We start from the raw sequence: 16,376 nt of genomic DNA on the forward strand, positions 1-16,376 counted from the left end.
CGTAGCACCTTGGGCTGGTCCGTTTTTACGAAAGGGACGAAAATTAGGTCTATTTTTTGCCTTGAAAGGCCGATCCTGAGGAAGGGCATGGCCCTTACCCCCAGTGATATCAGAGATAATCTCTTTCAAGTCAGGACCAAACAGCGTTTTCCCCTTGAAAGGAATGTTTAGTAGCTTGTTCTTGGAAGACGCATCAGCCGACCAAGATTTCAACCAAAGCGCTCTGCGCGCCACAATAGCAAACCCAGAATTCTTAGCCGCTAACCTAGCCAATTGCAAAGAGGCGTCTAGAGTGAAAGAATTAGCCAATTTGAGAGCATTGACTCTGTCCATAATCTCCTCATAAGGAGGAGAGTCACTATCGAGCACCTTCATCAGTTCATCAAACCAGAAATATGCGGCTGTAGTGACAGGGACAATGCATGAAATGGGTTGTAGAAGGTAACCTTGCTGAACAAACATCTTTTTAAGCAAACCTTCTAATTTTTTATCCATAGGATCTTTGAAAGCACAACTATCCTCTATGGGAATAGTGGTGCGTTTGTTTAAAGTAGAAACCGCTCCCTCGACCTTGGGGACTGACTGCCATAAGTCCTTTCTGGGGTCGACCATAGGAAACAATTTTTTAAATATGGGGGGAGGGACGAAAGGAATACCGGGCCTTTCCCATTCTTTATTAACAATGTCCGCCACCCGCTTGGGTATAGGAAAAGCTTCTGGGAGCCCCGGCACCTCTAGGAACTTGTCCATTTTACATAGTTTCTCTGGGATGACCAAATTTTCACAATCATCCAGAGTGGATAATACCTCCTTAAGCAAAATGCGGAGATGTTCCAATTTAAATTTAAAAGTAATCACATCAGATTCAGCCTGCTGAGAAATGTTCCCTAAATCAGTAATTTCTCCCTCAGACAAAACCTCCCTGGCTCCCTCAGATTGGGTTAGGGGCCCTTCAGAGATATTAATATCAGCGTCGTCATGCTCTTCAGTAACTAAAACAGAGCATCCACGCTTACGCTGACAAGGGTTCATTTTGGCTAAAATGTTTTTGACAGAATTATCCATTACAGCCGTTAATTGTTGCATAGTAAGGAGTATTGGCGCGCTAGATGTACTAGGGGCCTCCTGAGTGGGCAAGACTCGTGTAGACGAAGGAGGGAATGATGCAGTACCATGCTTACTCCCCTCACTTGAGGAATCATCTTGGGCATCATTGTCATTATCACATAAATCACATTTATTTAAATGAATAGGAATTCTGGCTTCCCCACATTCAGAACACAGTCTATCTGGTAGTTCAGACATGTTAAACAGGCATAAACTTGATAAGAAAGTACAAAAAACGTTTTGAAATAAAACCGTTACTGTCACTTTAAATTTTAAACTGAACACACTTTATTACTGCAATTGCGAAAAAACATGAAGGAATTGTTCAAAATTCACCAAACTTTCACCACAGTGTCTTAAAGCCTTGAAAATATTGCACACCAATTTTGGAAGCTTTAACCCTTAAAATAACGGAACCGGAGCCGTTTTAAGCTTTAACCCCTTTACAGTCCCTGGTATCTGCTTTGCTGAGACCCAACCAAACCCAAGGGGAATACGATACCAAATGATGCCTTCAGAAGTCTTTTATCAGTATCAGAGCTCCTCTCACATGCGACTGCATGCCATGCCTCTCAAAAAACAAGTGCGCAACACCGGCGCGAAAATGAGACTCTGCCTATGCTTTGGGAAAGCCCCTAAAGAATAAGGTGTCTAAAACAGTGCCTGCCGATATAAATATATCAAAATACCCAGAATAAATGATTCCTCAAGGCTAAATAAGTGTTAATATCAATCGATTTAGCCCAAAATATGTCTACAGTCTAAATAAGCCCTTGTGAAGCCCTTATTTACAATCGAAATAAACATGGCTTACCGGATCCCATAGGGAAAATGACAGCTTCCAGCATTACATCGTCTTGTTAGAATGTGTCATACCTCAAGCAGCAAAGGACTGCAAACTGTTCCCCCAACTGAAGTTAATGCTCTCAACAGTCCTGTGTGGAACAGCCATGGATTTTAGTTACGGTTGCTAAAATCATTTTCCTCATACAAACAGAATTCTTCATCTCTTTTCTGTTTCTGAGTAAATAGTACGTACCAGCACTATTTGAAAATAACAAACTCTTGATTGAATAATGAAAAACTACAGTTAAACACTAAAAAACTCTAAGCCATCTCCGTGGAGATGTTGCCTGTACAACGGCAAAGAGAATGACTGGGGTAGGCGGAGCCTAGGAGGGATCATGTGACCAGCTTTGCTGGGCTCTTTGCCATTTCCTGTTGGGGAGGAGAATATCCCACAAGTAAGGATGACGCCGTGGACCGGACACACCTATGTTGGAGAAATTAGTTGTTTAAATATTGAAGATATTAGTGTAAGGGTTTAGCTTCCATAAAGCAATGGGCTAGGCAGAGGCGTAACTAGAAACCACAGGGCCCAGGTGCAAGAATCTACCCCCCCCCCCAAAAAAAAAAAAAAAAAAGTTAATTTGATACATATGTTTTTTTTAAAAAAAAAAACATTTAACACAGAAAAAAATTTGAATCAGATTACATGTCTGCAAAAGGAGGTACCCTGTGCCCACAGTCTGTGAGATGGTCTGACCCCCTATTACTGTATATAGTGACGCTGCTTAACCCACCAGTACTGTATATAGGGAGTCAGTGACACAGTCTGTAATCTGCCGGTGAGATGTCTGGCCTGACCCTACCCGCCCCAGTACTTTATAAAGTGACCACAGTAGTCTGTGACATAGTCCAGCCCTTCCGTACTGTATATAGTGGTACTGTATAGTGACACTGTTTACCCCCTCCCCCCATGCTGTAGTAACAAGGTCTGTAATTTGCTGGCTCCACAAACATACACACACACATACATACATAAATACACACACATAAACACCAATGGGTAAAAAGGTAAATGTATGCTTACCTGATAAATTAATTTCTTTTACGATATGACGAGTCCATGGATTTCATCCTTACTTGTGGGATATTAACCTCCTGCTAACAGGAAGTGGCAAAGAGCACCACAGAAGAGCTGTATATATAGCTCCTCCCTTCCCCTCCACCCTCAGTCATTCGGCCGAAGGTATAGCAAGAGAAAAGGAAAGGCTAAAAGGTGCAGAGGTGACTGAAGTTTACAAAAAATATAAAGAAAAACTGTCTTAAAAAGAACATGGTGGGCCGTGGACTCGTCATATCGTAAAATAAATTAATTTATCAGGTAAGCATAAATTTACTTTTCTTTTACAAAGATATGACGAGTCCAAGGATTTCATCCTTACTTGTGGGAAACCAATACCAAAGCAAAAGGACACGGATGAAAGGGAGGGACAAGACAGGAACCTAAACAGAAGGCACCACTGCTTGAAGAACCTTTCTCCCAAAAATAGCCTCAGAAGAAGCAAAAGTATCAAATTTTGAAAATTTGGAACAAGTGTGAAGGGACGACCAAGTCGCAGCCTTACAAATCTGTTCAACAGATGCATCGTTTTTAAAGGCCCATGTGGAAGCCACAGCCCTAGTAGAATGAGCCGTAATTCTTTCAGGAGGCTGCTGTCCAGCAGTCTCATATGCCAGGCGGATGATTCTTCTCAGCCAAAAAGAAAGAGAGGTAGCCGTAGATTTCTGACCCCTAGAATAAACAATGAATAATGAAGATGATTGACGGAAATCCTTAGTTGCCTGTAAGTAAAACTTTAAGGCACGGACCACATCCAAATTATGCAACATACGCTCCTTCTTAGAAGAAGGGTTAGGACACAAGGAAGGAACAACAATTTCCTGATTAATATTCTTATTTGAAACAACCTTATCAGAATGAAAAATGAGACAAGGAGAATCACACTGTAGCGCTGAAAGCTCAGAAACTCTTCGAGCAGAAGAAATAGCAACTAGAAACAGAACTTTCCAAGATAACAATTTGATATCCATGGAATGCATGGGTTCAAACGGAACCCCTTGAAGAACTCGAAGAACTAAATTCAGGGAGGAGTAATGGGTCTAAATACAGGCTTAATTCTATATAGAGCCTGACAAAAAGACTGAACATCTGGCACATTTGCCAAACATTTGAGGGTGAAATTTTAGCTTTGTCAATTCTGTTTCACAGACAGAAATTCCCTGACCCCCAACTCAGAACACTGTGAGGGTACATCAGAAATAGCTAATAAAGCATCAGAGGATTCAGTATTTACATTAATACCTGACCTACTGCGTTTACCCTGCAACACTGGTAATTTAGATAATACCTCTGTAAGGGTAGTTGACATAACTGCAGCCATCTCCTGCAGAGTAAAAGAATTAGACGCACTACAAGTACTTGGCGTCGCTTGTGTGGGCGTTAAAGGTTGTGACACTTGGGGAGAATTGGATGGCATATCGTGATTCTCTTCAGACTGAGAATCATCCTTAGGCACACTTTCTTGACCTAATATATGGTCTTTACAATGTAAGGCTCTTTCAGTACAAGAGTTACACAATGTTAGAGGGGGTTGCACAAAAGCTTCTAAACACATAGAACAATGAGATTCCTCAATGTCAGACATGTTGAACAGACTAGTAAAAACCACAAAAGTCGTTTAAACACTTATTTATTGCATAAAATAAACTTTTGAAAAAACGTGTACTGCGCCCTTAAGAATAGAAAAAGTGAAAAAATTTCCAAAATGCTCAATTAACGTTAAATTATCTCCCCAGGGTACTTCGAAACAAGTTTCCAACACTTCAGACCAGCTTGCACAGTCCAGGAGCCACCGGAGTTACTGCTTGCTGCTGCCTAGCCTGAAGGAAGTGCGCATCTGAGCGTGCAAAAATAAGCCCCGCCCCTTAAGATCGATGCCGGAGTAGGCCCAAACACAACCGCATGGGGAAGCGGTTTCACACCTAAGTTATACAGAACTGATAATGTCTGTCCTGTAACCCCTCAAATGTACCAGTAAGCAAACATATGAATACCAGAAAATAAAAACGTTATGTATCGTTTTTCTTTGAATGCCCATAGTGTCACACAATGCCCATAAGTCAACTATTAATAAAATCCAGGGACTCCAGTAATACCCTTCATATAAAATAGGATTACTGTTTACCCCATTCCCATACAGGGAAATAAATGCCAGCCAGTTCTCATATATCAAGTCTCCTCAGAATAAAAAGGCTGCACATACCTTAATGCTGCTTGTAGCATGAAACCGGTCTCCACACTGAAGATGTCTCATGGTTACCTTCAGAAGTCTTGTGGGAACCAGCGTGGATCTTAGTTACAACTGCTAAGATAATCAACCCCAGGGCAGAAATCTTCTTCCATATCCCCCTGAGGAAAATAGTACTCACCGGTACCATTTAAAATAAAAAACTTCTTGATTGAAGAAACTAAAACTAACACCTCACTTTACCATGTCTTCCTAGTATAACACAGGCAAAGAGAATGAGTGAGGGTGGAGGGGAAGGGAGGAGTTATATATACAGCTCTGCTGTGGTGCTCTTTGCCACTTCCTATTAGCAGGAGGTTAATATCCCACAAGTAAGGATGAAATCCGTGGACTCATCATATCTTTGTAAAAGAAACAGAAACACTAACCCCTGTAGTCAGAGACACTAGTGAAGCATCATGTCACAATCCCTGTATTTTCGCCCCTGGGGCTAGGTTATTATTATGGTAAATTTAGTGTTAGTTTAGGGGTTTTTATTCTGGGGTGGGGTTTTTTTGTTTGTTTTTTAAAGGGGCCTTAGATTTAGTACTGTTGTTTTTTTATTTTCTGTAGTGTTGTGTTTTTTCTGTAATATTAGTTTTTAGTTTTTTGTTTGTAAATTTAGTGATTGTTATTTTTTTGTAACTTAGGGGGTCTTAGCTTAGAGGTGGGGGTTAGGTGTTAGGTAGTTAAGTAGTGTAGGTGTAGTTTGCATTTGGGGGTTGTAGCGGTATAGGGGTTAATAGGTTAGGGGTATTGGCGGTATAGAGGTAAATAGGTTAGAAACTGTATTGCCATGGGCTATTAGTGGTATAGGAGTTAATAGGTTAACAAATTTATTGCGGTGGGCTATTGGCGGTTTATGGGTTACGTAATGTAGGGTTAGTTAGCGGTGGTGTGTTATGCTGGTTCAAGGGTACACAATTATATTTATTAGGCCTGGTGCTATATATTTAAAGGGGATCCTTTACTTTTCATTGCCAATGTCTGTGCCGATGCTGCTTGGAATATTTCGCCAGCATCGCCACCCATTGCGATATATAGTAAAACGCCTCTGCGATGCTGCCTTTAAAGAGAAATGTCAGCACTTTTTAATATTTTGCCGGCATTCTCGACATCGCGTTGGATCCCTTTCAAATATATTGGGGCCTTAGAGATTGGTATTACCAACACATCTTAAAGTGATGATGGAAATTTGCATGTTTTAAGAGAGATACTGAATCTATGGCAAATAAGTGCATAGGGTGCTGGTAATTGTCAAAATGCTTGGACTTGTCAAGGATTCGGGTAAATGTGGAATTATAAGGAATGATTAACTGCTCAAGGTAGTTGAGAAATGGGGTGGTAGAGCATTTGACAGTTACTGTGAATCAATAGATGTTATATTTCTGTGGAATTTTACATGAGCATTTAGAGTCTTTTAGACTGAGTGGTCTAAAAAGAAGATAATTGGGTTCTGCTTTGGGTAAGTTCTGCAGGGTGTTAATGCCGGTGCCTAATAAACATTTCATGTATATCTAATCCTCATTCTACTATGTAGGATTCTGCCTGAATCTTATATTTAGGAATCAGTACTGTGTGATAAGTGGCAAAGCCAGAGAATTATTGTACAGAAGCTGAAAATGGGCTATAAAAAAAGAGCTTAGTGGTTGAGAAAACATGCCTATGTGCTCTACTGGCTGGAATGGAAAGTAGCACAAACTTAGAAAGAAAGATAATTTGAAAACAAATTATCTGAATAGAGAACTCAAGAAAACCCTATGAGGCAACGCATAGATAAAATAAATTTAACTGGAGGTAAATCCTTATATGGTGTAATTCTATCCCAGTGTGTTATGAGATACTAGGGTTTACCAGTTTTGAGAATTGTAAGTGCAATCTGCAGACTTCACAACTTACATTGCTAACAGATATTTGTTCTTAACTGGCCTCAGCACAGGTGATCAGGTTATAATGCACACAATGTTTTGCTAACAAAATGACAGCAGCAAGCCTAATCTAGTCCAGTTACAAATCTGGATTAGTTTCTGCAAATTTGGGAAGTGATGAAAGGAGTTTGACCATTGAAAACATTTGGAGCAAACAATGTGTTAATTCAGAAAGTTTCACAATTGACTGAAATGATCATTTATTGCACAAATACATAAGTCTTATAATTAAAAGGTGTTTTATGGGGGGGGGCGTGTCTGACCAGCGACCAAGATGGCTACTTTTCATTAACGGCTGAGCACTGGAGCTGATAAACCTGTTATTTTCGCTCATCAGACCAACAAAATCAATTTATTTTTAGTGTGGCTGAGAAGAATTGCACCTGAGGAGCAAACGTATGCAATTTTCACACATCATTACAGCTTGGCAGACCGAGATATATATGATACACAATGGAGGCCTTCTACTGGCCCAGATCAGCAATTTCCTCCCCCACCCTTCTGATGGAGACTCAGAACTAACAGCCATTTGCGCTGAAATAACACCCTAAGAGGCACAGAAACGAGATAGTGGCTATCTCAAAGAAAGACACGTTGACTGCAGCATCTACCGGATATTGCAAAGCTATATGCAGTACTTAGCAGTCAGCTAACCACATCGTAGCAGAGCTCAGCAAACTCTTAGATGTTTTCCAAGCCACCTTTATTGAGACATTGTAGTCTACATTTATCTCACCTGCAACAGGCAACACTATCAACCACATCCAAATAGCCCCCCAGTCTAGGTCTGAGAGGGGTTGCTATTCTCCTGAGCCCCAGCGACAGGCACTTGCCCTTCCTAACAAAATAAAGGAAAAAGGGACTCGGGACTCATATCTGTCACAGAGGATTGATGCACACAGGTACTACAGAGATCTCAGTGACAAAATGACTGTGGATAGCGACTGGAGGAATCATGATGTATGGACTGCCAGCCACTCACTAGCCCCACAACCACGCACAACCCAAGTGGTTTGGCTAATAGACCCGCAAACTTAAAGAAAAATATGCTACGGAAGCTGCTTGGTAGCACTCTACATGGAACTGATTCCCTCTATGTCAACCAGGAAGTGGGATCTGATGGCTCTGCGAAGATGTGGATTAACCTCATCCGATATGCTAAATATTGCAGAACTGTCTTGCTTCAAAATTGGAGACCTAAAATTAGGAAGGAAGGCATGGGACATTATCAAGCCTGGCGATTAGGTGTACGATGATATCGACTAGTCATTGAAATCTTATACCGCTGCTTCACTGAACTCTCTCACTGCAGTTCTTTTTAGAGATAACTATAGTTATATTTCATTTGGCTTATGCAGCTGGCTTATATTCAGTATTGGACGCTATGCTTTGCCTTTACGCCTTAGTTAAAATGTTTCATTATGTCTTATATATATGAGCTTATTCAGTTACAGGTGGGTGAATTCTACATAAAACACTATTGACCAAAGTTCTTATGACGGTCACTGGCCTGACCTCTTTATTTAGTGATATGTGAATATGCTTCCCTTCACCCATTAAATCGGTTAGATTTTATTTTAAGGTTTACTGAGATAAACACAAGCCTACCAATTCTTCTTCTACCATAGTATCTAGCCTTTAAAACAATAAAAATTCTGGTGTAGACTGTCCCTTTAAATAGGTCTACTTTGCATTAAAATATGCCATACAATTCAAATTTTTATTGCCAGAAGCACTTATTAAATGATATCTTACCTCAGAAAGTGAGTAGTGTAGCGCTCCTCCGACCACCCCCAAATCAGCAGTGCGACTCACTTTTAGAGATAAAATACTATTATATAAGGGCATATGGCAATACAGCATTAACTTATATTGCATATTTAAAGACACAACAGACCTATTTAAAGCGTAAAATATAGCAACATTTACAATCCCTTTACTATGAATGGAAAAAAGTATTTACTGGTCCCTTTAAATTTATACATACACTTAATATTGTTTCCTCTTTGATTCTAGTTTCCCACATTTTATTTAATCTCTTGCCCTTGTTTTTCTGCAGCAGTCTCACTTTGTGTATGTTTTTGTGGGTATCTCACAGGGGTTGCTTTAATCAAAAATGCAACTATACTTGGGAATAAACAAAACAATATATACATTTTTTTTATATAGACAGCCGTGAACTGAAATGATTATAAACAAACGTATCTGTATTAAAATATCTAATAAGCTATCCAGATCCCAACTAAAGTAACTTGCATCAAATAACTGCATACACATTATTTTTACAGAGAGCAGATCATTTTTTAGGAATGCATTACTGACAATAGTGTTTTACTGTTTGTGATTTGAGATGTCCTCTGGGTATTTAATAAATACCTTTACACAAATCAGTATACAGTTTTGACTTGGATCTAGGTGGAAAAGCTTTTATAGGAGAAAAAAAAAGTTGTTTCTACAGCCAAGGCACTTGGCAAAACCCAGACCTGAATATTGCACCCAGCAAATGTGGGTCCGCAAATATAATTCAAAGATATATTTACTGTTCTGTGTGTATAAATCTAAGCTTAATACTTATGTAATCTATTTAGACATGAAACCAAAATTTTCCTTTCATGATTTAGAAAGAGCATGCAATTTTAAACAACTTTCCAATTTACTTTTATTATTATCTAACTTGCTTCATTATCTTGATATCCTTTGTCAAAAGGCATATATAAATAGGCTCAAGTAGCTGCTGATTGGGCGGCTGCACATAAATCCGAATTAGTTCGGATTTATTCGGTAAATTCGGATGGCCATGGATTACACTAGTATTGTACAGTATATTAGGTTATATCACTCTGCTATGGGTTACACCTAATATACAGTACATAATACTAGTCTAATACACAGCACACATACCGAAATTCCAAATTTCCAAACCGAATCGAATCGAATCCAGCCGAATTTTTTCGAATCCGAATGAATCCGAAACGAATTAATTCAAAGTTTTCCAAATTCAAATCGATCCGAAACGAAATTCGAAAAACTCAGAATCGATCCGAACCGAATTTTTCGATCATGCACATATCTAGCACATAGATGCCTCATGTGATTAGCTCACCCATGTGCATTGCTATTTCTTCAACGAAGGATATTTAAACAATTAAGCAAATTAGATAATATAAGTAAATTGGAATGTTGTTTAAAATTGTATTCTCTCTCTGAATCATGAAATAAAAAAATTGGGTTTCATGTCCCTTTAACATATGTAGCTTTGAAGAAATTACTTAAAGGGTCATAACAAGTAATTAAAAAAATTGTTTGCAGTTTTGCATTAAATTAACGTAATAGGCGAGTGTGATTTTTTTTTTTAATGCATTAACACCTTATTTGTTGCAATTGCTTTTCGTAGTTAAACTCCACCCCACTACTTGCTTACATGGAGGAACCAAACTGGATTTGTTACTGGAATAAACACAGCTAGCCATTGTCATTTTGTTAGGAAATGATCTAATGTTTTTTAGGTTGTTATCTTATCTCTGCTGAAGCCAATTAGCGACAGATATGTTGCAGGGTTAGGCTTGTAACATCTGTAGTGTGCATAAACATTTCAGAGTTAAATTACAGAAAAAGTGGCAAAATAATGACAGTATATTGAAAAGGGGTTTTTATCAATTATTTTTCTTACAGAATCAGAAAATATAATGCAGCATATGGAACTTATAAGGTTTGAAACAGCTTTTAAACTCAATCAAGTGAGATTAGATAATTTTCCTTTTTTCTATGCAACTGAAACAGGCAACTGGAAAAGCAATTTGTAGTTTTACTATATCCAGATGTAAATATTAAACTAAAGGAATTTCATAAAACAGCTTTATATATCATAATTTGTTGTTGTTGAAGTATATTGTTGTAAAAATGAGTTTGAACATAAAGTAGTTGCGTTACATATTTTATGACAAATCTGAAAAATTTGCAAATCAATTACATCGCTCACAAACTGAAATTACTTTCAATAACAAACTGTTTTGACTGGTTATTCACTATTTTGGAGAAGTAAACTGTACCCTTAATAGTCATAGGGCTAGATTATGAGTGGCGCACTAACTGTTGTGCGTGAGCGATAAGAAGTTTATCGCGGGTCTTTGAACAAGTCGGAAGTTACGCACGTATTACAAGTTTAAAGTAAATGAGTTTGCTTAAGTGCAATTAAATTTAACGCAAGTCGTTTTTTTTGCTGCTTCGGAGCTCTGGTTAACTGTTACACAAGTCAAAAAAATGCACAAAACACATCAAAAACATAATTTATGCTTACCTAATAGATTAATTTATTTCATGGTGGTGAGAGTCCACGAACCGATACTCAAGGGAATTACTCTTCCCTACCACTAGGAGGAGGCAAAGGTTCCCAAACCCCAAAAACTCTATAAAACCCCTCACACATACCTCAGTCTAACGTATAGCCAAGCAAGGGATGGATTAAAAATGAAGCACTAATTTATCGCACGCCTGTAAACAGGCAAATTTGCCTATTTATGGGCGTGCGATAAATAACAAGCCATTAAAAGTTGCTGGTTATTGCTACAGCGAGCTCGCGGTAGCAATTATCACTCCAAAAATCAACCAGAGACCAGACACTAATTGCCCTCAAATTTTAGTCTAGTGTGTGTTTTGAAAATAAAAAATATTATTTCAGGGGTTAAATTAAGTGAGTTTGAGGTGTTAGAAAAAAAAACGGAACTGAAAAGCGCTGTGGAATCTGTTGGCACTCTAAAAATACCTGAAAAAAAATAATAATAATAAAAAGTGCCTCTGCATTGCAGTCTATGGGGACTGTGTGTTCTCTATAAATATATATTTTTCAATATATATATATATATATATATATATATATATATATATATATATATACACAGTATATATATATATATATATATATATATAGGATTCCAAACATCCAAAAGGAGGAAGAAACAGGAACTCCGGACTCATGAAACTTGTGCAAAGAAGTTTATTCAGCAATGTTGCTCATAGTAAGGTGTGTAACCTAGAATACACCAGACGCGTTTCGCGCATGCGCACATGCGCTTCATATGCGTGTGTTAAACTGTGTATATACACATATTAACACATAAATATATATGTATATATAAACATACATATATATTTAATATTTGCTGCCCAACTCTGCTTTACATGCAGTCGCTCTTTTCGTCTAGGTGTAAGTTAGCGTTGGGTTAACGCTTCCACACAATGCCAGATTTCTAAAACATTAATATGTTACTATGGTAACCCGACCTTACACTATACTCGATCGCATATACGGGACCGCATACAAGTGTGATGCGTATATTTTACCCGTCGCTCACTGTTAAAATAAAATCAAACACCTAACGAATGCGCAATATCTACCTCTAAACCACAACCCCCACCGCAATAACTAATGTATTAACCCCATTACATACATTAAAATAATCCTAAATTACAATTAAAATAATAAATCCTAAATTACCATTAAAATAAAAAACCCAACATTACTTTAAAAATAAAAAAACTGTTTAATCTAAAACTACAAAAAATAAAAAAAGTCTGACATAACATAACATAATAAACCAAATTATCAAAAATAAAACAATTATACCTAATTCCTATGAAAATAAAACAGCCAATAGGATTTCAGTAGTTCTCATCCTATTGGTTAATTTGAATTTGAAGAATCAAATTATCCAATAGGAATGCAAGGTACGCCATATTTAAACGAGTAACTTGCATTCAATATTCAGTGTACGGCGGTGATCTACGAAGAGGATCCTGCACGCTCCATGACTACGCGGTCGCCGGTCTTCAGTTCCTCGGTTGCCGGTCTTCAGTTCCGCGGTGCTGGATGAAGATAGAAGAGGTCGCCGCCTGGAAGAAGACTTCACCACCGGACTTCAGGAACCGTGAGTACCTATCTGGGGGTTAGATTTAGGCTTTTTTTTAGATTAGGGATTTAATGGAAGAGCTGAATTCCCTTTTAAGGGCAATGCCCATACAAATGCCCCTTTAGGGGCAATGGGTAGTTTAGGATTTTTTTAGTGTTATTTTTTTTTATTTGGGGGGGTTTGGTGGGTGGGGGGTTTTACTGTTAGGTAAAAGAGCTGTATTAGATTAGGGGGCGTTTTTATTTTGGGGGGCTTTTATGTTTTATTTATTTATTTTTGATAATTTGGTTTATTATTTTATGTAATGTTAGACTTTTTATTTTTTGTAATTTTAGATTAATTTAAGCATAGTTGCTTTTATTTTTAAAGTAATTTTTTTTTTTATTGTAATTAAGGATTATTTTAATTTATGTAATGGGGTTAATTGAGGGGTTGTTAGGTTAGGGGCTTAGTGATTAGTTATTTGCATTGTGGGGGCATGGCGGATTAGGCGTTAAAAGTTTAAATAGCTAGATTGCATTGTGGGGGCATGGCGGATTAGGGATTAATAGTTTAAATAGCTAGATTGCATTATACGTTGCGATGTGGGGGATGGCGGATAAAGGGGTTATGACATGTCGGGCTAGATTTCAAAGGAGGAAAAGGTTTCAAAGAGCACCTTTTTCCGGTTTTACACCTAGTTGAGCTGGGTGTAATTTTTGTTTCTGTATTGACAGCCTCCAACAGTGTATTAACGGTTTGCACGGGCATTGGAAACCGGGTATAATTTAAAGATTAGCGGCTTCTGATACTTTGTATGGGACACGATAATGTTTTTAGCAGCCGGAGTCCGGTTGCCAAAATTGAGTTATTTTTTTATATATTTTATTTTATACCAACAAAGCAAAATATTGACAAGTTGTTGAAAGATACAATACACAACATAACATTCTGCTGAAACATATGTGGTATTGATTTCATACCAATGAAACAAACAAGAAAAACAGAAATTTACAGTCATTTTGTCACGTGTTTAAACAGATACTGGATTTAATCTGTCTTTCAGCCTTATGTTGGAATTTTTACATTAATAACAAATAATAACAAGAGAAATCATATTTCATAGTATTTATTTTTAACTGACTGTTAATTAGATTTGATTAAATTAAATTATACCTGAGGCTGAGAGAAAAAAAAAAAAAAAGGGAGGGGAGGGGGAATAGAGGGAAAGGGGGAAGAGTACAAAGTCATATTTTTACAGGTAAGTAGCTAAATTTTGTTACCAGATATCTAACAGGACAATTTCAGCATTCCGAAATGGAAATATTAAGTTATCAATTTCATTAGGAGGGAGTGTTTTAATAAATTTTGACCACTTTCGAAAAAATCTGTTTATTTCGCGTTCTGAGTTTAGATCTGTTGCTAATTGCTCAACCAAACATAGTTTTTTGAGATAATTCTTAACCTCCATTATTGAGGGTAGTAAACTATTCTTCCATTCTTTGAATATCAAATTTCTAGCTGCAAGAATGGTCAAATTTACTATTTTTACATCCTTTAAGACTAAATTCTTATCTTTCAAAAAGATAATGTCTGACCCTGTGAGCTTAAAAGGAGTTATTTTCAAAGCTTTTTCTATCCATAATTCCACTTTGAGCCAAAATTGTTGAAATTTGGGACAGGACCACATCATGTGGATTATATCAGCAGCAGGTAACCTACACTTAGGACAATTATTAAAGTTTATATTGTGCCATCTATATCCTTTGTCTGGGGTATAATAGGTTAAATGTAAAAGCTTTATGTGGGACTCCCTCCAGGTCTCTGCTATAGTAGCTTCATGAATCAAGACTAGGGAACGCGAAACATGACGCTCATGGTCAATATTAAACGCAAAAAGGTTTGTCCACTTATGCGCTATTTGCTCGATATTTTTTTCTCCCTTATAACCGACCAGATAAGTATACCAAGGAGAAATAGAAGTTAATCCTGCTTTAACCAGGACTGACCAGTTCCCTAGCTTGCCCCACGACCAGCTCCACAGAAATTTACTGGTTAGCTGAGTTACATAGTGTCTGACTTGTAGGTATGTGAAAAAGTCACTATTATCCAGATGATAATCTTGTTTTAATTCTTCAAAGGATTTAATATTTCCTGCCTCTGGATTGACCAATTGTCTTACATAATATAACCCGTGCCGCTTCCACTTTAGCAATGATGGTGAGTGTGAACCTTCCTGAAATTCCGGATTGCCATTAAGTGTTTGATGTTTGGGTATATTTGTATTAACTCCAACTTTTGTTCCAATCTTATTCCATGCCTTGATAATCGTGGAACTTGTTTTAATCTTTTTCACCTGTCTAGGAATTAATTGGCAAGGAAAATGCAAAAGAGATACTGGCACTAATGGAAATATCATGTTTAACTCCAGTTCATTATCCGTAAAATAGTCTGCTTCTGCTATCCAATCAGCGGCTATGCGTCCTAAGAAGGCTAGATTATAAAGGTGTAGATCGGGAAGGGCAAGACCAGCAAATTGCCTAGGAAGAGATAATTTCTGAAGCGAGATTCTGGTGTTTTTTAATTGCCAGATAAAACGCCTAAGGGTACAATTACATTTTTTTATGTCGTAAGATTTCACCATAATAGGTACATTCTGCAAGATATAAAGAATTTTAGGTAAAATAATCATCTTAAAGTGGGCTACTCGCCCTGATATAGAAAGAGGCAGGTTCTGCCAGTTCTTCATATAGCTAATTGCTTGATTTAAGATAGGAGATATATTTAAAGAATACCACTCTTGGGGATTATCTGAGATCATAATTCCTAGGTACCTAAAGGAGCTAGTGACTGTCTTAAAGGGATTCTCTAACCATGAGTCCTTTGTTTTCCTCAGCCAAAGCAGCTAAAATTTTAAGTTATTTACTCTATATCCTGAACACTGGCCAAATAGATCAATTATTTTGGTAAGCTTAGGGATATTTGATAAAGTGTTAGAAATATATAGCAACAGGTCGTCTGCGTAAAGGGCCACCTTCACCTCTTTTTTTGTGGATTTTTATTCCCTCAATCTGCTGTCTAATTTTCACTGCTAATGGTTCAATTGCGAGATTGAATAATAGCGGTGAGAGTGGACAACCTTGTCGAGTGCCCTTTTCCATTCTAATTGTTTTTGATACTTGTCCAGTGATAATCAGATTGGTGGAAGAGTATGTACATATGTTTTCCAGTAATTTGAAGAAATTATTGCCAAGCCCAAAATGATGTACTATGTCTAGCAAATAGTCATGACTAATGCGATCAAACGCTTTTTCGGCATCTAC

Source organism: Bombina bombina, chromosome 2, assembly GCF_027579735.1.
Source record: "Bombina bombina isolate aBomBom1 chromosome 2, aBomBom1.pri, whole genome shotgun sequence".
NCBI lineage: Eukaryota > Metazoa > Chordata > Amphibia > Anura > Bombinatoridae > Bombina > Bombina bombina.